The sequence below is a fragment of the Ptiloglossa arizonensis genome, chromosome 8, assembly GCF_051014685.1.
Source record: "Ptiloglossa arizonensis isolate GNS036 chromosome 8, iyPtiAriz1_principal, whole genome shotgun sequence".
NCBI lineage: Eukaryota > Metazoa > Arthropoda > Insecta > Hymenoptera > Colletidae > Ptiloglossa > Ptiloglossa arizonensis.
In genome coordinates, this window is record NC_135055.1 from 10531975 (window position 1) to 10555543 (window position 23569).

At 37.8% G+C, this 23569-nt stretch overlaps 1 protein-coding gene across 1 annotated transcript in view; it reads right to left on the reverse strand.

Moving 5' to 3' along the window:
- LOC143149887 (1-phosphatidylinositol 4,5-bisphosphate phosphodiesterase epsilon-1) overlaps positions 1-23569 on the reverse strand; it is a 577853-nt gene that overhangs the window by 45966 nt on the left and 508318 nt on the right. The gene's annotated exons all lie outside the window — the stretch shown is intronic.

Genomic DNA, 23569 nt, shown 5'->3' on the forward strand with positions numbered 1-23569 from the left:
AAAGTTATCTTTCCAAAAGTCCAGGTACAGGAAATTGAAAAACAGTCAACCAATTGTATAGATGGAAAGCACAGGTTGACAAAGGTGTATCATGTGTAGGCAAAATGAAGCTTATTGCAAAGACTACATTTGATAAATTTCTAAAGTATTAGAAAGTGCCGAAACAGACGACTAGAGAACGTTATATTATCAATAATAAAATGCATGACTCGAATCATTCGACAAGACAAAATAGAGTACATTCACAAAGTGGTAAGAAACGATTACGATATTTATAAAAGTATCCCTCAGATGACATTAGGCTGAAAAGCAAGGTTAGATTCGAATCGAATAATTTGCATAATTCACAGTACATTTTCCTTCTTATTTTACACGTACACTTTTACGTATACGTGCAATAAATATTCCTAAGATATACATTCCTAAAGATTCATCTGGTTATCCCACGGAAGCACAAGTCTTGATGGTTAATTCGAAAAAATCACCGAGCTGATTTTTCGGTGGTAGGATGATCGTTCCCGAAGAACGTTTCCCTTATCTTTTTACTAGCGTGTACAAAAACGTCATCAGTCTCCGGTTCGTGCAATCGCAGTCAAGTTAAGCCGCGTAATAAAAACAGAGAGTCCGTCTTTTCCAACGGGGTTCCCAGCACCACGAAAGGGATTCGGTCAACAATATGGCAAGGTGTTTGATGAGCCAATCGATCACGGCTCCCTGTCAGCTTTCGAGCCGAAATGTGCTCGCGCGTGTGCATATTCGCACGTGCCTGATCTCGTGTGCGAGCGTATGAAACTCGCACCATAAGTTACGGGCCCACCACGAAACCCTGTCTGCTGGAATATGCGAGGGTGGTCATCGTTTGGCCAACTATGAATATGCATTCGGTGTTCTTCTTTCCTGTTAGCTCTATTTCTGAGCGGTACTCGGCACACGTCACGTGCGATCGTGCCGTACACGCGTGTAACTCTTGTGTGCACAGAGGGACCTCGTTTAACCGGAATTCAATTCTATGGTATCCCAAGCTTCTATTACCAGACATCTCTATTATCCGGTGCGTACAATACTGACCAGAAGCGAAATATCGTCCGATCTGTTGTTAGTTTCTACGATGGATAGACACGTGACAATTGGTACGTATTCGTTGAAAGTTTCTTTTTTTACTTTTTGGCGTCAAATACGTCATTAGATGGGGTAGCTCCGAGCTAAATTGGCCATGAAAAGATTAAATGAAAAGTGCTCGGATATTGCATCGGAGGTCAGTGCACCGTGGTGTGCGTTGCGGTATTTATTTTGCATTAATCTTTAACAACCGATAGCGCGTGGTGTCGCGTGACTCGCATTTGTAAATTTAATTAATCTTCCGTTTTTTTCCTCCGAGTTTGGTGTCGCATCTGCACAGCGGTTGCACATGGTCATAGCGACAGACTTAGTTTTTGGATTTTGTGGTATACCTGGGTCTCTTTTAAACGGTGAAAGGTATTTTCAATATGTTCTTGTAACGTTAGGGTCGTAATTGAGAGTAGTTTGTATTTACGTCTTTGTATTTCAATTATTTTATTTCTTCTTTCGGCGAAACGTTTACGATCAGTTCGTGGGAACAATTTCCGACCGTATCGCTAAATATTTGAAATTTTGCAATTCGAAGCTTCGTTATCGAGATATAAGCAGTCAAAGTTTCCCGATATGATTCTATATCCGCGATATTTATATCCCGTTCAGTTGATCGTGTTCTCCACGCGCGGCAACAATTTACCTGCTCGTATCTCGATAACCAAGTCTCCGATTCCAAAACGGAAAAGAATTTTTCGATTTAAATTGGCGCGAGAAATCGATACTGAAAACAGTTCCCAAATTTTCATTAATACCTTGTACACTTAAATACCCAACAGTTTTGCAAATAAAACGATGTCGTCTGCGATTACTGGATTACGAGATTACGATATCTCGAGAGAAATGTTCGTATTTGTAATAATTTAAGTCACTGAAGAAACGATGGTCTCTGGCTGTTCTCTGAATTTTTCTCCAGAGTTTCGCAACGCAACGAAAGGCAATTTGCAGCGTAGAATTTGACGAAGTGATATTTCGTCGGTTCGATTGTTTTCAGTTTAGTCGGAATTTCATTTAAAATGCGAATTTCGTGATACCGGTTTCATGAAACGCGAGCGTTACGAAGTTTTTTTAGCGAACATTTGCCCCGTCGACCGTGCATTGTAATTATTCGATTCAATCGCGCATACATTAATGCGCCGTTTCTTCTTCCCAAAGCCCTTTATGACACAGGAATTATGCTCCCGGGGTCGTCTAATTTCTCAACAAGGAAAAAATACCGTTGCATCAACGCGAGCACATTTTTCAACGGTATCTAGAAATACATGTAAAAGGATTTTCCCCCGTAAACTTTCCCGACAATGAAACGAACAATTTACCTTCCATAAATATCATTTCAACGATAAAGTTTTTCCCTTCTGCGCTATTTGACTTTCGTGTACATAGTACAATATTTTAACCGTAATCGTCCTATCGTTTCTTGGAAGTGATTAGAGTAATCAGTGAGTACTTTACGTCTTGTTTTCGTATTTGAGAACTTGTTGTGTCATTTATTGCTCATAGCTGCGAAAAACAGTATAACTGATTAAATGTGTATCTTTCACGTTATCACCGGAGACAAACAAAACCAGACGTTGAAATTGAGCAATTTTTCCGTATTTTGTTTACAAGCTGGCTACCTACTCTTATTTCTTCCCCCTTGCTCGGGGTGATTTGCATTGTTAATAACAGTGTCGTACGCGCATGTTCGTACGCGAAGCGTATCTTACGAGTGGCGTACGTATCGTTTTGATTAACAAACCGGAAGCGTGGCTTTGTTGAGTTTCAATTATGTAATCGGTAAATAGAGAACTACGAGGCATTTCTGATATACGTGTGTTGAACTATTCATCGAATTATGCAAGCCTGTAGACTTCCGAGAAGTAATAGATTATCGATCTTGGGAACGTGTATTTACAAAGTAATTTTGTGCTTTTTCAACGAATCACGAAGAAAAATGCCAATTTATGCCCCGAAATACAAACTCTATATTCCTCTCTTGTACTCTTCTGTCAGTAAATAATTTCAAACCGAAAGCAGTCCATGTTACAACTATAATGAGATAGCTCTCATTCTTGTTTTCACGAATTTCTTTCGCAGTCGCGTTTTCAAGACTGATACGATGCAATAAACGTAGAAAATTTAGAGCAACGGATGCTGTTGTTTTTCTCGTTGTACGTTGAATGAATTATCACTGTTACACTTTTATTTTGGTTCGAACGAGCAGTGGAAATAAATTTTGGTTTAACGTTGCAAGGTTATAAATGAATATCTAGCTCTATTGCGTTGGGTGGTTAAACTTTAATTTCGAACGAAATTAAATCAAATATTGCCGAATAAAATTAAACTCTTCGTTATTCCGATCAAGAATGCTTTTATTTTCAAAGATAAAGACCATAAAAATGATAACCTATCGAGAAATACAATCTGTACGATCAACGCAAAGTTTTCAATACGAACTACAGTTTAAATAGCGTCTAGATACACAGATTTGCAAAGTTTTATAACTTTCAGAATCGTCACTTCATCGCTCGTATTATTTGTACGTAAGTTCTGTACAAATTGCAGTTAATTGTTATAGTCCTTGTTATATTTCAATTTTAATATTGTTAAAAATTTTGAATGTCGAAACGTCGAAGGAAAGAAATGCACACGTAAACTGTTTCGAGAAGTCTGATAAATAATTTCTTCCTCGCGCACTATCAACAATACATAAAGAAAATCAGGTATAACGAAAGTATAATACTATGATCGGTTAATCGTTAAGACTTTGGTAAATTTTTAATGAATTAAGAAGCGATAATAAATCAAGAACAAGGTAAACGAGTTCACAGTCAATATATATGTCACGTCGTACGTGACATCCTGTACATAAGTTCTTATATAAATTAAAATATGGTTACAACATATTTGAAAATGATAATTGTTTAACATTACGTTCGAGGAACGAAGAGTGCAAAACATGCCACTCGGTTAATCTCCATTCTACGTATTTTATAACGTAATTCGAAGAAATTAAACCGAAACGGGAACGATCGAGGACTGTTTCCCTCAAAACTGATTCTATACTTGGTAAATAAACGAAAGTATTTATCATTCCCTCGATATTTTATTCGAATACAATTAACACCTCCGTTCTATGTTTTTCAATATCAGTGAAAGTATTTTCTGCCCTCGATGTGTACAAAACTTTTGCGGTAGTCGTGTCGACTCGTTTGATCGAATACTTTTGCCAAGGGTAGCAGTGTAGTGTGTCTGGTTACTCGCGATAAATTTTACAGCAGAGTGGAAGTATTGATTGCCGTTCGAGTCATTCTATCTTGATATATTTCTCACAGGATACGTGGTCCACGTCAACGTAGATCCTATCTTCCCGTGTCAAATATTGCGGCTCGTGTAAACATCACAGGGTGGTAATTAAAGGGGGCCCTTCTCAAATTATAAACGCAGGTCCAGCGACACTCGGCCGTAGGTGAAAACGTGCAAGGTGATTTCCGAAATTCGCTCACGGACACGATGCATTCGTGCATCGGCAACTTCGCGATCTTATGCGTGTCGTATCGTTCGTACAGTATCGATTCAAATTTATCGTCGCCGTGTACTCGAGAAGGGATCATTCTCAAGAAGGACTTTACACTTTAAGAAGGACAATTTCTTCTTTATTGGAATTAATTGCGAGAACAATTTTTGTCAGTCTTTCTGTTACCTCTAGGAGGGTAACTTTTATCGAGTTACATCTGCAATGTCATTTGAAAAACTTCCCAAAGTTTAATTCGAGCGAACCTGTACAATACGATGAAAATCATCGTACAGGAAGAACGGTAAATATTTCGTCCAATTAATTCGCCTAAAGAGAATCGAAGTTTTCGCGTCGCGTAATTTCACAGTGAGTTCATTATTAACAAAAGAGGGAAAAGTCGAGATAACACCGCAGACAGTCGCGTTTATCGTATCGGTCTCATCAAATATTACATGCTGCTTGAAATTGTTAATTTGAGCACTGTGCAAACTTTACGGAGTTTTCATAAAATTCTATTATCGGATAAAATATTGTACCGATGTCAGGCACGCGTCAGGAGACTATTTTACGATAACAAAAATATACAAAATTTCCTTCTCTTTCGCGATACTGTTTCGCGAACTATTCTCCTTAATTTTAACCTTTTCAGGGTTACAATCGTCGATGCATCGGATAAAAGTTACAAAATATTTTCAATCCTTTTCTCACCTCTTGTTTCAAACCATTGAAGCGTACAGTCAAATTTCTCGCGTAAAATGTTCAAACACCCTAACTGGTTACCAAAAGTGTAACACGAACTCTGTTTCATCGCGCATTTATCGTAATCGCACTTCGATCGTGTATCGTTTAAGTTTAAAAACATATTGTGGAAAATGAATCTTTCAATAGCTCTTTGAAGAAGTGTTGCGCAACACGATAGTATTATTATCTTATCCTACTAATTCAAAAGATAAGCTACACACATCGCAAAACTCGTCACTTTATCTATTTGACCCAATCTATATTGTTTCCGGGCAGCGAGAAAATTACTACGAGGATCAGCAATTCTAGTTGTGGTCAACTATTGGTCGGAATTACGATCCACTTAACATTGACATTGAAGACTACCGGCATCGTGAATTGCTACTGATACGATTACGTAACCGTGCTAGGAAAAAAGTTGTTACGCGTCGCGTAGAGAAAAGTTCGTTGCTTAATTCGACGAGATTTGACAAATGGTAATGCACGCCGCGACGCCGGGCCGAGTCTTCCGAGGAGAAAGGGGTAAAAATGGTCGCGCGCACAGTCAACTAGGAAATTGGTATTACATATTTATACGCGATTCAGCATTGTCTGCTAAAAAATGTCCCGCCATTTCGCAACGCCTTCGCCCGATTCGTCGTTTCTCAACGGAGCTCGGGACACGCGGGCTGCCCGACTACTTTTCCGCGCCCCTGACAAATGATAGCACTGTCAAAAACGCCGTCTACCACGGGCGTCACCTGCGTCTACCTCCATAAGTCTCTTTTATACTGAAAATTATTGTCGCCGGTGCTCCACTTCAATTCCTGCATCCTTGATTACTTTGTTTACCCTGGACGCGCCACTCGTAAATTCGCGATGCTTCGGAAAGCAATCTCGTCATCTGATTGATACCCTCTCCCTCGATTATTAGTCCATTTTAACAACCTGGTCCCGCCCGATGCTAGGGCAATCGGTAGTTTTAATAATACGTTAAATGATAGAGGAAGAGCTCGTTGCGAGCGAACTGTTACGTGTCGGATCTTGCTCTTCCTGGGTTCAACTCGAAACGAAGTATAGCAGTACTCGTTAACGAAATTGATACCAGGGTGTATTCTAAAATGATCGTTATTTAAAGAGAGCGTATTCGAAAACTCTTTTGCTCGAGATGAAGAAAAACTCCATATGCATTTGTTGCGTAGTTGCTGTTCGTTTAATGGAGTTCAACGACTGTAATAGTGTATACTAGGTTGTTCAATAACTGAGAGTAGTACTAGGTTGCTCGATAAGTTTTGTCGTTCGATAAAACTTACCGAACAGTACTACATTGAACAGTACTGTTCAGTAAGTTTTATTGAACGACGAAACTTATCGAACAACCTATTATGTTTGTTGAATATTTCGAAGCGCAATTGTAGCGTTTAAGTCGTGTTACACTGCTTAAGCACCCCGTTATTTTCTATTTTGTGAACAAATTCTTCAGGTAAAAGATCGTACCATTTGCAGGGGGGCGTGTGAGATTATTTTTTTACGACCATTTAAGGTAGTCGATATTTTTTTAAATGGCACCCTATACTGTTTTCTCAATATCCTTGTACAGCAAAAGAAAACGGATCCAACGAACTTATAAACTGTATCAGTTTGATCATTCGATTTCGAGGACGTTACATCGATACGTTTTTAACGTTATTGAACATTTAACGTTTGATGGATTTGCACTGAACAGTTGGTTTATGTTACGATTCTCGTCATTGAAAGCGTTCATTGCAATTATCGTTTCTAATGGATGTACTGTTTCTTTATCAGTATTCGTATGATACGATACAACTTTTATTTATGATAAGACTCAACAACGATTGAAATAAGCGGTGCGTCTTTACAGTGATTGATATTTTTATCTTTCCATATCGTGTTTGTCCCTCGTTATGCGCATTTTCTCTCATAATAGAACTGTTGAAGCCAACAGACAATGGAGATTAAAAAACGTAACAGGTGAAAAATTATAACTCACGAAGCGAATGCAGTTAATGTTTAAAGCACGGTATCTTATGATCCGCGTACAAATATGCGACAACTCGAATGAGAAATTAGTACTACTTTAAGAAATCTACAATACCAGAGGATGTAAGATAAAGAATTATTGTCACAGGAGTTAGAGAATGTACAGAAATCATTTTGAACACATCTAATTTCGAATCTTGTAAATAAAATGCAAATTTATCGAAATTATATAATCGAAACGGTATGGTTTATAATATTGGTTGAATTTATTTTACGATGCTCTACAAGAATAATGAAAAATGAAATATAAATATATAGAAAAATATTGATGATCATAAATTTTCGTTAAAAATGATCTTCAAAGAATAATAGTGCTACCATTATACGTACCCTTATAAACAGTGTAATTTCATCCTGAAGAATGAAAATGTTACCTAAGAAAACTAATTTTTTCGCCATTTTTTCACTTGTTATTATTCATATTATTCTTCGTATTGTATATTATAACTTACAATATAATTATTTGAATTTTGAATTTATACTATATACGTAAGTAGGTCGTATTTAGATTATATATATATTATTTATGGGCAGAGTACAAATTTTGTAGAAATAGTTCAAATTAGTATATGTATTTCGACGAATGTTGTACTTTAATGTTGAATGATACTTGAATTTCGGTCTGCAATTACCAAATGTATGAAAATATTCGTCTCGGTTAATCGTCGCTATAGAAACAATTTTCAGACATCGAAAATAATGAATTCGTGTAAATATTATTTGTGTCAGGTGCTACGATTTATGGAAGGAAATTAACGAATTAATCCGGTACTAATTAATTAGCGCTAATTATGCCTTGAACGATGGCGGTCGCTAAAGTTCACCGCAAATTTACGACCTCTACTTACAACAAAGATCTCCTTTTGCCATGAAGGCAACAGGTTGCACGACTAGAAGATATTGCGAACTTGGCAAAGGTTGAATGTGGTAACGTAAGCTCGCAAATTGTCTTCATTTCCTAGCAAAAAGCCGCGAGCAAAGTTCGAGGAACTCGTGTACGTCATCGTGCCAACATTCGAAGAGAGTGACAAATGTTACTCAGAAACATTTCGACATTTTTAAACAGAGAACGTGCCATTGCGCAATAAGAAGAGTATACCATTTATTGCCAATCGATCGAGTATTATTATGTCACGTTGCGTCACGTATTTACGTACTTATAAATGTACACAATAAGCGTGTTTATGCTACAACAGATGTTGAATAAGAGTTCATTTTCGAGATATATACATTTTCAAAAGAGTACAGTTCATTTTGGAAAAAACAGTTTTTCAATTAGTAAAAAATAATTTTGAATAAAATCGATGAAATTTAGCACTTTCACGTAACTATAACCAATACAAAATATTATAAATCATTCCCGGAAATACTGTTTGAAAGAGTAATTAGACATAGGTATTAGCTCGTCTTTATTTATCTCACAGCTTTCGATCAACGTGTTTCGATCCTGTTCGATGCAATTCAGTAGTTTGCAGTGTTTCTAAAGCGCATATCTACTACGTGAAGCTCGGATGTTTACTTCTGGGAGGAACGTGGATCCTATTCGTCAGAACTTTTAACATCAACGTTACCTTAGTAACGCCTACGGCTAAGCGAGGTATACAGGATATTGCAAAACGTGTAAACATAACTTCAAAGACGAATTCGGCACACTAACATAAGAATAAATGTTCATATAAACATATGGAACATACATACATTTGATCGACCTTATTTCCGAATTGTAGCTGTTTTTGCATTATGCGATGTTTGTGTCGAAGTCGAAACGATTCAATTAACATTTAACAACCTTTCGACGATACGTTTATTTGTTTGTAATTTATATTATTTGATTTACAATTAAATGCGTGATCTTGAACGTTATTGTATCATGTATCGTTGAATTGAATACTTTTTTATGCAACAAAATGTCAGGGAAAAAATCGAACAATGTCATTTAAAGAAATCAAATTCATTTTAAAATAACCCTCGATTGAAAATAAAAATATCAATTTTAGACACTTAACTTCTATTCAGAAAATGGAAAAGATTGTCCTGTATTTGTATTCTATTAAGTATATACTTTAAGGGTTATTTCGAACAGTACTTATCTTTGAATACTACGAGGTGAACACCCATGATATGCGTTTGGTTAGATGACAAGCATTAGAATAATATGATGGTCCTTGAATAACAAAAACCCTTGTATATAGATGCTTCGGATGCCGCTGGCGAAAAATTCCGCATATTGTTATAGCTGGCCCTGTAGGTTGCGAAGTTCACAATGTAAACTCATAAAGCGCTCTGGATCTGAAAAACATGCGGACGAAATGAACTAATTTCTGTCTAATTAGCAGACTTCATAGCACTCTTCTACGCAGAAAAAAAAGCGATTGTTTAAAGAATAAAAAGCTACATTCTCTTGCTTTATGAATCTACTGTTACGATACAACACGGAAAAATCTAATCCTCGTGGAATAAAGTTTGGTCGTTCGTAGACCGAATGAAAGAAAGATTCGTTTAATGTTAAATTTATTTTTCGTGTCTACCAGTTATTTCCGATCTTCTTTTAATGATATCGGTAGTCGTCATAATTTAGTTTCAGTTTTTTAAAATCGTTCGCCGATGTCTGCGCAATTACATGGAAACGATAAGTCTTTCTTGCAATTATATTTTGTTTAAAATATTACAACACTAGCAATGTCACTCTCTTGAAGGATTTAAACGTAAATTTGGTACTTTTTAGAAATACTATTACCTTCTTCCTAAGTGAGTCCACGAGTACTCCTGTGTCCAATATTCCAAGAATTTTACCTTTCTAAAATTGTTGAATGTTAACAACCGTGTTAAAAAAATATCTTTTTTTATAATTTGAATAAACACGATTGTTTTCGCAACTCCTGATACAATTTGGTAATAAATTGAACCAAAGGAGGTAATATTGTTCGAAATGTCGTTTCTGGGGTCACTTTTAAAATTTATTATGAAGAAAGTATAATACCTAGGCATTTGAAATTTAACGCGCGTGTGTAATAACGTTTCATGAAAGTACGTAACAATTTTTATGCGGATGTCTCATATACTTGCAAAGTTGTTAACTATTTCCTGCGCCGTGTTTCCCATGACCGAGATCGTTTTATTCGCCCTAGATGCGTTGTTCGAAGAAAATGTTAAACTATATCTATACAGTCATGGTCGAGGAGAATGGCTATTTTCAAATCCAATGCTCGACTTTCCGCATCTTCGAATTAACGAGATTAGCATTTAGAGGGGTCGAGAAACTACATATTTCAAGATTATAGTCGATATCTCGTCAAAGATGTCGATAGTAACTCCGTAAGCGGATCAGGCAAAGTGAACTATGAGCTCTATACCTAAGTACTTCGTCGCAATACCATAAATTGATGACTACTGCATTTGCATCCATCGTGGTGTCGTGTATAAACCAAATCCCTCAGGCTGTTGATGGAAAGCCAAGCAGAATTTCATTACCAGTCAACGAATCGTAATGGCGGCTTATATGCATACTCAAACACTATCGAAATCCCTTCTTTATATTACACGAGTCTAAATAGTCGTACTTCGACGAGTAGGTAAATTCTTCTAGTTTCAAACCAGCTAGCAAAAAGGAAAACAAATATAATTATCTTCAATATTTATTACGTAATCTGCTTATCGTTTGAACCTTAAATTGTGAAAGTATTATTCCAACCGACTAATTATTTTTCACCTTTATTAATTTACAATTTCTTGGAACGGTGTATTTTAATCAATATATGATATAATGATTCTTGTCTCTGAGATATTCTTCATTTATCTAGAAAGCAAAACTTTTTATCACGCAATGCTTACGCGAATCAAAAAATACGAATTCTCAAATAAAAAGGTGAGTTGATTCTCTAAAAGTATACGTATTTTTTTTCTCTAACGAAACCGATGTTTTAAATTCGAGTTTGCGATGAAAATGATCAAAGTTCTACCAGTTTCCAAGCGATCTAATTTTTTTGCACTCGAAATGGACTTTCCTGTGCAATGACTCTTAAATGGAGAGTACATACTTTTAAGAAAAGTCACTTTACCATTCTTTGTTCTGTCTCTTCCGATACTTTTATTTAGAAAACTTTAATAGCTTTTCTTTGTTTATTACTGTTCCATTTTCTAGATTATCCTTTCCCTTTGCCATTAATATTATGTGCGATCAAATTATGTACACTTGAACGCGTTGGTAATGATCTGAATAATCGGCATAGAAAAATAATCTTTAAAACATTGAAAACGACATAATTCCTAAAGACTACAAATATTAGAGAAAATCTATTAGTAATTTCGTATTCTAATGCCCGAGAAGTTGGTGTTATTTTTAAAAGTTAATGTTTACAATGTGGTATTCGGTATGAAAATCATAAATACGAATTTGACTTGCACCTTATTATAAACAAACGTATACTCGGCATACTCGGAATTAGAATAGAAAGCAAATCAAAATTAAGAAAACATGTTGTCGATATAGGGTAAATTAGCAGTCAATTTCGTCAGACCCATTGTATAAATTTTCCTTCTGTTCAAACTATCAAATGATCAATCTATCGCGCAGAATTATTATTTAAGTGGAATACAATCGGCGAAATACACTTAGGTTACATTTAATAGTTCAAAATAATTCTGAATATTTACAACCCAGTATTTAAAGGAACTGAATTGATTCATCGATATTATCGAGTTCAAGTTTTCGTGTATTTACAATAGAAAGCAAGGTATCTTGATAAACCTTGTAATACGTTAAAGTGAATTTGATATTGACCGATACGTTAAAGTGAATTCGTTCTTCACTTTCGTTTGACTGGCTATCGAAAAATCTCGCCCACCATTGTCGTAGACGTAGCAATCGAATCGACGCAAGCGTCTGAGCAAAAACACTGCAATAAAACCCTAAAATAAATCCACGACCTTGAAACGTCCACGTGAAAAATAACCAATTTAGGTATTCGTTGGGAAAGGAAAGTTCTCGCGAAACTTGCGTATTCCAAGGAATCGAGAGACAATAGGTATTTGGTTGTCCGCGCGTAGGGACAACCGTAATAAAACGTGTGAATTTTTCGTTGTACGTCTGTCGGTTCGTGACGAGACATTGTCGATCGAAGGTAGAGAACCGAGCATAATGAAAACACGAGGAATGCGCCGGCAGCAAATCGAGGCGTGCAACAGGAGAGAAGAGGAGCCGCGGGCTGTATCATCGTGGTGCTAATTTGCATAAATTGCGTCGACGCAGCAACACTCTACGGCCCGCTAACTACGTCGGCCTACGGATAGAACGATGCAACGAAGAGACTGCGGTCGACCGAGGAAGCCGAGATCTTTATGGTAGCAATAAAGCCAACCTCGCCGGCTTCGCGTTACAAATGACTACTGGTAGCTGAAAACTATTGCCCCTGGTATACGCGTGCCCCTACCACGGTCCCCTATAACCCCGCGCAACCACCGCCCAGCCCACCTAGCTGCTGACCCCACGAGCCAGTCCCCGCAGCTGGTTAGGCGCGTGAAATAGGACCTCTCGTAAATCCTTGTAACGCCTAACTAACTCCCACGCTTGGTGGCCTCGACTTTCTTTATACCGCGACGCCCGATCTAAGGATTACCTTCGTTAATAATTGTTATTAAGTAACTGTGAAAGCATCGCAGATCGCTGGAATTCTTCTTCCCGGAGCCACTGGCTGATCTCTCTGTACGCTTGTACAGGGAGTTACGGGTTTTAATCGATGAAGAATTTTTTTTCTTCTTTTTCTCTTTTTGCATAAAACGCGAACTCGAGTTTGCGCGTTCGCGATCCTTGATAGGAATTTTATATTATTATAAATTATACGCTCGAAAAATGTTCCGCTTACAGAAGCAGATATCAAATAACGGATAAACGGATAATGTATGTACATATATTTGGGTTAATCAACGTGTTTAAAAGTATGGATATCCTTGGTATCCTTCAACCGATACATAAGTGTGCGTTTAATTTTTAAGCTGCCTCGAACATTGCAATGCTCGAGCAATCGTAAAATTGTGATCGAACACTCGTAATTAAATTCGTCGATATCACAGCAATGTCGTTGGATGCCGTGGGTCAATGTTAGTTTCAATTTTTATTTTTTTCAAATAATATCCTCGATACCATTTTTAGGTACAATTCATACGGTAAAGGACCCAAATAATAGACGAAAACCCTTATCGTACACATTTATCGACTTTATTCTTTTAATACCATGCACGTATATTTTTACACACACCGTTCGTTAATTTAAGAGCAAACGTCAAAGTTTCGTTCTTTGCTAGATTCTAATTGCAGTTTTAGGATCTACGATTTAACGCTAACTTTTTAAGCTTTCCAAGTCAGGTGGTAGAAGCTATCGGTTAAGAGGATAAGATATCGTTAACACGCAATGTAATTTAAAAACTTGATTAACGCCCATAGGGTTAGTAACCCCATGTACGTTGAAACAGGTTTCCAGAACTTGCAGAATGTTTGCAAATAAGTTCTGAAAAGTGTTCATCAGTCTTCTTTAATATTCAGAGTTCCGGGCTCGATGTGAGTTTTAAAACTAATTTATCGTAAGAACGATACGCGCCCGCTACACAAGTGATATTTATCACCGTATATCTTACGATAAATAATTAACACTTTCGTAACGCAAATGAAATTGATCACTCTGTCCGGTCTATCCTTCGAGTTCTCTTTCGTTTTGAAATATTCTTACGCGGTAGAAAAGTGAATGCATCCTTTTTGCTATATGAATATGCATCGTCGAATCTCGAGGAGTCTCGGATACCGGTCGCAAATGTAATTCAATTTATCACTTGTTTAACAAATTTCTCATTATATTATTTTATCGGAGTAATACCAACCCTTAGTTTAAGGCTCCATTTAATCCAAAACAAACCGTTTTATGGTTTGGTATACAATTTATTATTTTAAGAAGATATTCTTATTTAAAACGTTTGACGCGATACGACTCCCAATTCGTTTCAGGACCGATCTCTTTTTCTACTTACGATACATTTGATGTATAATTTTCATTTCGAATGATAACCAAAGTGAGACAAATTTATATCTAATTCTCTATAAAAAGAAAAGACTTTATTTAATTTCTAAGGACCGTGTACATCGTTTTGTTTAATATTGTCAAGGCGTGAATTAATTAGAAGAAGGGACGATTTGGGAAAGCGGTTTATCGACGATGCAGCAATAACAAAATGACGTGTCGCGCATCTAGCGGTCACGTAGACCGCACCCCGAGAGTTTTTGGATCTCCGTTCGACCTAATAAACATTAGGGTGAAACACACGTGGCCAAAAATCTTCCTTTTTCATTCCCTTGGTTGTATGGCTCCCGTTTTCCCTATGACTGCCAATCCCATGCCATTTTTCCCTGTTCCATCACCTTTCGTACCGGTAATTGGGACTAGAAAGCAGTCGACGTGCGAGGGAACGAATTAACGAATAAAGTGATTCAGAAATACCTTCAAATTGTAATCATCTAAACGTTTAGTCCAGTCTTTTCTTACAAATACCAGTACATTACGTACGAGTTCATCTTAACAATTTACTTGCACAAATTTGATTAAACGTGTGAAAACGCTCAGCGTTACGATATCATTTGAATGACTACGCGTTGCAACAAATATTACATTCTCATTTATGAATTATAATAGACTGTTGAACAGTACTGTTCGATAAGTTTCATCGAACGACAAAACTTATCGAACAACCTAGTAGTCCGTAGGTTAAAGTCTTATTGAACAACCTGGTAGTCTCTAGTTACCCTAATTACCTAATAGTCATCACTCCGGAAGAGGACAAGCGACTTTGGTCGGAAAGTCGAAACAAGGAACCCCCGAATTTGCATTTGCTTGCCAGGAACGAGTAATCGTTCGCGAATTTAAAAAATTTTCCAAATTCCGTGCGAAACAATGTAAAAAATTGATAAGAACCCTACTCGCGGAACTAGCGCATAAATTACGATCTTCGTTGCTCGGTATATATCGTAAACTATCGAGTGTCGTCGAAAATGTTCGAATAGGGGTAAAATGTTATTCCGTTTTCCATCCAGCTACGAGGCCTCGTTAAAATCGATGGGTACCGTACGAGGGGACGAATCGTCGTTTCCACGTTTCGTGAAACAAAAGGTTTTATCGGTCTCGGCGGTTACATTTTTGCAACCGTGACGCGTTAAATTTCGGTCGAGGGTCTTATCGTAAGAAGATTTATATACTTCGGTTATTTCGAAGCCCATCTGTGCGCGCAATACACTTCGAAACAGTACTCGCGCCCCGTTCGGTCCCGAACACACATTTCACAGTTCCGAGGGTCCATCGAAACGTGAAATCGTGACCGAGTGCGGGAAATTATTTGAAAAACGAAAGAAAGGTAAAAAGAAAAAAGAGCTTTCGAAGCACCGTTCATTGTGGTTCGGTCGTTTTCAGAGCTACGGGTCCCGATGCGCGAGTAAAATCCGTACGCGCGCGCGCAGCCGTGCGCGCGAGCTAGCGCAAATCCTCTTGCCCTTATAATCGCGTTCCAATGGATGAAGTTAAGTCACCGCAAAACTTCCGCGGCTGCTGCTCGCCTCGAAAGCGCGTTTAAACGCGGCCGCATCGCTGGAGTCCGATGTTGACTTCCACCCGGCGATCGCTGGTGCCAGCCGTGCTGTCCGGTCGGGTATAATTAATAACAATCCCGGCGAGATACGCGAGTGGCAGGCGCGAATACGCGTTTAATGAACGCGAAATGGAATTTGTTGCGACTGCGAAGCATCTGCGGTGAATACCGGCTAGAAATAGGGACGATGGTAGGGGACGAGTGGGGTCGTGGAGCGGTTTGCGGGGATTCCTGCGAGCGCGAGTCGTATTTCGTCGAAAGGAGTGAACGAGACGGAGTGGAGAACGGTTGGGAGGGTTTAGCCGGAGGATGGGCTCCCGACCCGGTGAAAAGCGAGGCGTCGCATATTAATCATGGTATTAACACTTGAACCGAGCAAAAGCCTAAACCGGCGTGCCCAACGGTGGTGAAAAGCGTCGCGCACCGCCTCCTTGACATCCTCCGTGCCTCCGTATACTTGTATTTCCGTTGGAACGGGAATAGAGATACAGGAGGCGGGAAGGAGAAGTGGGTGAGGCACGGAGCCGCGGAGGTGTTCCTGGAGGCATACAGCCCGGGACTGTAAACTGAAACGGCGCGAAAATTAATTGCCAGGAACGCTTCACCCACTCTTGTCGACCTACCCTTCACCCTTAATTACTAACCGCCCTTCGCTCGCCCCCAAAACCCCTGTCGCTTTTCCCACCCGACCGCTAACCGGCCGAGAGGATAAAAAAAAAAAAAAAAAAAAAAGAAAAAAAACGCAACGCTCTGGAGCGAAAGATACTATAAAACGGTACAACGATCAGGTATCACGGTCTGCTTAATTTCCGGCGTATCGGGTGAAAAGCAGCGCCGCCAGCGATCGTTGCTCGCCGATAAAAATTCGAGCCAATTTTCGACTCGCTTGTAAATAGTACCGATTGAATTGTACACAACTTCCGAATGGATTTTCGTACACCGAGAACGAACGCGAAGTGTTTCACGCTAGACGGAGATCGGACGGAATTAGTCCGTGAGTTCTTTGTTTTTCGTTCCAGTGGGACAAGACGTCGTCGAGAATTTCGCGAGAATGGAAGAACCAAGAGGAACGTTTCGAGGAGTAGTATTTTTTTTTTATAGTTATTTCGTTTACGTTACTCGACTAATTTCTTCGCGATTCACCGTGCCGATACGACGTTAGATTTTATTATTTCGCGCGTTGCTTTGTACCGGACGATAGGAACCAATTCAATTGGATTCGATAATTGTGAAAATTATCGGGCACGCGATTTAAACAGTGCGTGAATATTCAAGGTAATCTTTTCGGGCACTTAACCCTTGCACAGTGTTGAAATAATTGTTATACCGGAGCTGTTCGGGTCATTTTGACCCGCTTCGGAAATATATTATAACGATTAAATGAATTTAATTTCCATTCGCTATAAGTGTCTGGAATACAGGAAAAAGTGTAAATTTACTCAATGTAATATATCATAAGTGTAACATTTTCAACGAATCGACAAATATGAACTACGTTTTCGAGTAATTCGGTATATTTGCAATATACGATAATCGTAGTAAAACCAAAATTATGTAACCAGGTAATATCAGGTTAAACGGCGTAATTAATATTACCGGAGCTTCAACGTTCCAATTATCTAGTAAGATGATACTGCAACCATAGTAATTTCCAACATAGAATCAATATAAATGTTAGTAATACTTAATACGGGTCGATCATAGCGAAGCTCGTGTTTCTTAACGGACAATGGGTTTACACTACTCTCGAGATGAATTATCAAAGTATCGTTACGGTGTTTCTCACTTTCGTGCAACAATTTTTATGCCGGATTCGAGTAACAAAATGCCCCCTCCCTTCGCAATATTTATGTTTGCATAGTGGGAATAATCCTTTTTGCATGATTGGCGATCGTAGTTCGAGATAAGAAGTCTACTTTTGTTTCGGCTGAATCGATGGTCTTGATTTTGTCACTTGAAAGCGAAAGATTTTCATACCAAAAAGAAAGAATTTCGTAACACGTTTTAAATATAATATAGAAGATGAAGTTTTTAAATTTAATCATTCCTTAACCGTTTTTACTCGGTAATTATTTTTAATTACATTCAATGTTGCACTCAATATCAAGTGTTCCTCCTCTTTCGTAAAAGAGTTATGATCGATTCGAAGAATAACGAAATTTAGCAAATCGTAACGAAGTATTAGTCAACAAATTATTGCGAAACATCGTTAACTTTGGTTATTAATTTCTTACTTTTGACGTGTTCGGGAAATGTTTGTTTCATCCGGTATTATTTCGATTTGATACCCACGATTTCGATACATTATTTTTCGTATTTCTAAAATTATGCAGCGAGATTTGAATATTTTCGTATTGAAAATCCACGTATTAATTTCGCTTCGTACAACCGCCTGTTAACGTTCCAACAATCTATTGCAATATTACAATACAACGTACAATTTTTATTAACCCGTTCCATTCAAGTGTGTCGTTTATAATTTCATGTTACAAGAATTTCGAAAACGTCAAGTTTCATAACCGGTGGAAATAACAGGCTGTAACCTGAAAATATTTATTGAACAGTAGTACGAACGAAACTAGACAATTGCACTCTATTTACCATTAGCTTATCCCGTTCATAGTTTAGTCCGTTAGAGACACGAACAAGGGGTCGAATCCATCAGAGGCATGGTCAATGCGATGCCTCTGATCAGCTTAGTCTATCATCGACATAATGACTAATTTTGTTTCTACCGATCTTTTTTCTACTCGCGTTACCTTTGAGTTTAGTTCCATTTATTTCGGAGTGACTGATTGCAATCGTAACGATGCCACTATTTTTATAATATAAATAAGTACAAACGAAGTCTTGGAAAAGGACGAACAACGGTATAAAATTTCGACATGCTTGCAATCTCATTCGCATGCTGTTATTGCAAAGGGGAAGTCCTGGATTTGAAATACAATGCACAGGGAAAGAGAACCTGGAGCGAACCGAACTGCTCGCAGTTGTTTCATTGTGTAGTCGAAGGAAAAATTGTGCAGAAATAAAACGTAGATACAAGACAAACTTGTGTTCTTTGTCATTGGAAACGCGAAGCAGGAAATAACTCGGTACAAGTATAATGGAAGCAAGACCAAAAAGGCTAGGAATAACGTTAACTTACTGAATTTCACAAATTATATGAAAGTATCGTCCAATTTAACTCGCTGTGTAGAAAATAAGGACGAGAAAAGAAATATAAAACGTCGGAGGAAGGTGCAATTATTCACGGTAAGGTAACTTACTGCAATGAAAAATCAATGTGTAATAAAAGAAATAGGCAAATCTTACACGTATACGTTAGGGTAACTTAGAAATATTGAAAAATCATGCCTTCTTGCGTGCTGTACACGGTAGAAAGTAAATTTACCGAAAATAAAAGAATCAATGATGTCTAAGTTTCAAAATCGACCACTAAAAAACTTAAATGGAAAACTGATCGAAGATCACAATATTCAAAGTTCGGTAGTATTTATCGAAGTTTCGACGTATCTTTAGAATGCTTGAAACTTCAAAACAGCGAAGATAGTATTGAGCAAATTGTCTCTTTACACGAAGAAGAGTGTGATCCCAAGTCCGATTGATCTGTCAAAAATCATAATGGACTGTAATTAATGCAAATATCGCGCGCAAAAAAAATTAAAATTAAAGCTTAAAACTCAAAAACTTCGAAGCAATTTGATGTTCTGAACGTGCAAACGATAACTCGTAGACTTTGATTGAACACGAAGAGAAATGGTATTCGAGATTCCGTCAGAAACGCAAAACTGCATAAAGGCAAATCTATCGATTTGAAACACAAGATTCCAAAGATGGCGAGACCGAGCAAAAAAGTAAAGGACATGGAGGGCGGGGGTTGGAGGTGAGACACCGGAGGTGTCGCTGTGTCGAGCGAATCCTGGAACAAGAGGAAGGCGATGTAATAAAGCGAGTCGCGAGCGAAGCACGCCTCGAAGGCAACAGCTACCCCTAGAGTTACAATCTTCTTCGATTTCAAGGGGTCGACAGATCAAGCTGCTTACGCAATACCCGCTGTATTCTTACGGTAAGGACGGGATGACCCTTCGAGTCCGAATAACCATCGGCTACAGTCTCCATATCTCTTGCATTTTCTCGTCGTTTCAGCTTTTAGTGCAAAAGGGCCGCACACTCTCCTTAGCAGAGTTTTGTTTCGCAGTGACACATCCGCTGGTATTTTAATCTTGGGCGATTATTTAGTAACAAAGCACAGAAATTGATACGCATTTCACGGAAAGAATAATTTCTCGTTTAAAAATAAATCTATAGAGCTGAGCAAGATTTGATCGCTCAAGTCTTCGCTCTCGAAATTGTGATGCAAGAACCAATTTTTACGTTTTCGTGCCTGGTGTATATAATTTAATATTCATTGTTTCACAGTCGACTGAAGACTTTCTCAAGAGCGTTAGTGTTCGAAACACTGGAGATTCTCATCATCGTTTCGACGTGGACTGTTTTTTAACAATCGCGATACGTACAATAATTTCTTGATCGACGAAACGACGTGTTCGATTATTTGGATGCGCACGATGTAGTTGTTCGTTGCGTTGGATTGTACGCTTTTGAAACGATCATAGACGAAGACCAATTTGAAGAACATTGAATGTTTCGGGAATTGGACGTTCTTGTCTTTAGTTTGCTCGCTTCTCTGTAGCGAGAGTGAGAAACAGTGAGAGCAAATGAGATAGGGGATCTGTGCGAGCAGTTGCGGGAAGTGATGAGGATAACTACGTGATAATTTGAAGGATATAACTGTAATAGTTTGCATATACACCAATTAAGGAGTTCTCGTCGAATACGTGTGAACATGGTGTACAGGACTGTGCAAAAGTCTTGCAAGATGGGATATTCAAGTATCACATCGTTTTTGTACAATCTTTTTCACAATGATGGCACTCGTAGTACCAAAGCTAACGATATACAGTTTTGTAGACGATTAATAGTTTGAAAGATATTTAACGTTAAAGTTGCGAAACACAAATACAGTTCATATTTCCTACCCACAACTCTTGATTATTGATTAAAGTAACTTGCACTATCGAAAAGTTCATTACTTAAAGTTTAAGTCTAGATTATAAAATATGTACAATACAAAAATTGCTCAAATTCATTCGTGAACTAACGACGTGTTATTTTTTGTTAAATGGTCTAAAACTTTTGCAATTGTACATTTGGAATCAATTTTTAACCATTTCGACTTATTTTTAAATGAAAAATTATTTTTTGTTCGGTTCTATGCTGTACATACAATGGTGTAATAAGAATCGGAACAAAACGTTTCGTAAATTGTTTGATTTTCGGTTCTTTCGATCAATAAAAATAAACTCCGCAAAGGACGATATTAGATTCGGAATAACTGGTCGACCTTTTTCCAACACAATGAGAAAACTTGCGAGATATTTTTAAACGATCAAGTTTCCTATTAACCCCCGGAAAATTCATCACTGAACGATGATCCGAACAGCTGATTCCCAAAATTCGTCTAGACTCTCGGAAGCATAATGTTTTGCCTTTATTTTCACGCTGTTAGGTATTGATTTCCTTTCGCATAGCGGCACGGTGTTCAATTTTTCGGAAAAAACGGTATACGGGGTGCGCGATGCGCTCGCGTGAAATTAGATAAAAGTTTGCCTCGCCCGGTTTAAAAATACTAAAATCAGCAGCTCCCGGTCGTTAGGGGTCGAAACGTTCTTCCCCCTGTATCAGGGTTTGTTTATGGGTATCGTTCGACGCAAAGGACCAGCAACGAGCTTTTGTCAAGGCAGATACCGATGATATTGAATTTTGTCTGGCACACCGGGCCAAAGTACGCCGCCACGATTTCAGAGTACACGAAGAAAGGTGACAGCTTCTATGCGGCATCGGGCGGCTCTCTAAGTGCATAATGCAGTAGAACGCACTGGGAAGATGACGGCCAGTTAGGCCTCGATGAAACCACTGGACGACCAAACGGCTCGTTCGTAATAGCCCAGTAATTGTGTTTGCTTATTGAAATTATGCCCTTACTGCCCTTACTTTGTGCCGCAGTTTACACGAAAAAATAAGGGACCTCGGTGTTTCTCTCCCTTATCGTGCGTGGAAATTTTCAGAGAGAATTATATCGAATTTACAACTTAAGCTGAAAATTGTTAATAAATTTACACGTGAAAATATTTAATCGAGTGGAAATTTTCTGCGTTTTCTACGAATTCGTGTTGTTACGGAATTTGACGTTTAATTATTTCACAAGTTGTTTCGTCTGAAATTAGATTGGAACATTACATCGCTTAACGTCTCTTTTATCAGGTGAAAATTTATTTAGATGTTGAATACGATGAATGAACTAGGTACGAATTAATTGAAAATACACAACGAAGTTCAATGTCTTTACTACTGTCGCTCGAAAAGTTGTCACTCGAATGGAAATAATTCTTTGGTATTAGCAATCAGTTTGTGTAACAGATAAAAGATGAATGGTAAAATTATTGTGTTTACCACGTTACAATAATTTCCATACTTTCTACTTACATTAGTTGCGTTATTTATGCTCGAAGGGTAGATTCAGCCCTTACTATTCATTTATAAGTATTTAGTATAAACAAAAATTTGCAATATCTATGGATTGTTACGTAAAAACGAAGTTCAAATTCAATATTAAAATTATTTCATTCGCGATTCTTCGTACGTTATTTCGTCATTGAATAAAATAATTTAAGTGGCAGTTATAGAGACACTGACAATTATCGAGACATCTACCGTAGTCGTATTTATTGGCACGTTAACGTTCCGTTTTATCGATGTCAGTAGAATTTATATTTTTTTAATTAATTTCGCCCTACAAGGCAAACCTATGTACTTGCCCATTGACACCGAATAATATAGGATGCACGAAATTCCATAAATTATAAAAATTACTCTTTACTTTTCTTATTCTATGTCAACTTTTTTCCAGTCACTATTAATAATTTTAATATCTTTTTTATTTCTTGCTACGAGGGAGAAGGGCGTAATATGATTTTCTGTCTAAGGACATAAACGAAGTAAATGTCGATCAATAAAATGCACATTCGTGTCTTGGTTAGGTTGTATCGAGTAAATATTAGGTCGTAATGCTGTACGAGTTTTCAGAGCTAAAAAAAGCTGTAATATTTGCTGAAAAAGTGGTTTGAGTTAGAACGTGTCAAATATAAATAATTTCGATCGAGAGGTATTAGCTCGAACGATGCATCCCAAAATCAATTATCGAGGACCAGTCGATTGCAAGAATTTTTTCAAATTGTCGAATAACAATTCGAAAACTTGCAGCAGAATTTAATCCATCGTAAGCATGCATTGTTGAAACTATTCGTTATCATAAAACGATCTTATTGCGTAACATCCGATTCTCGCATGAACCGATTGAAAAAAAAAAAACAAATTAAACCGAGTATCAACGTACATTTCACTCTTTGCTCTTCGACAACAAGGTTCAGTTACTCGACCAGCATCCACTGGCTATCATTTATTCGAATCACGGCAAAATCGAATAAATTCGATAAA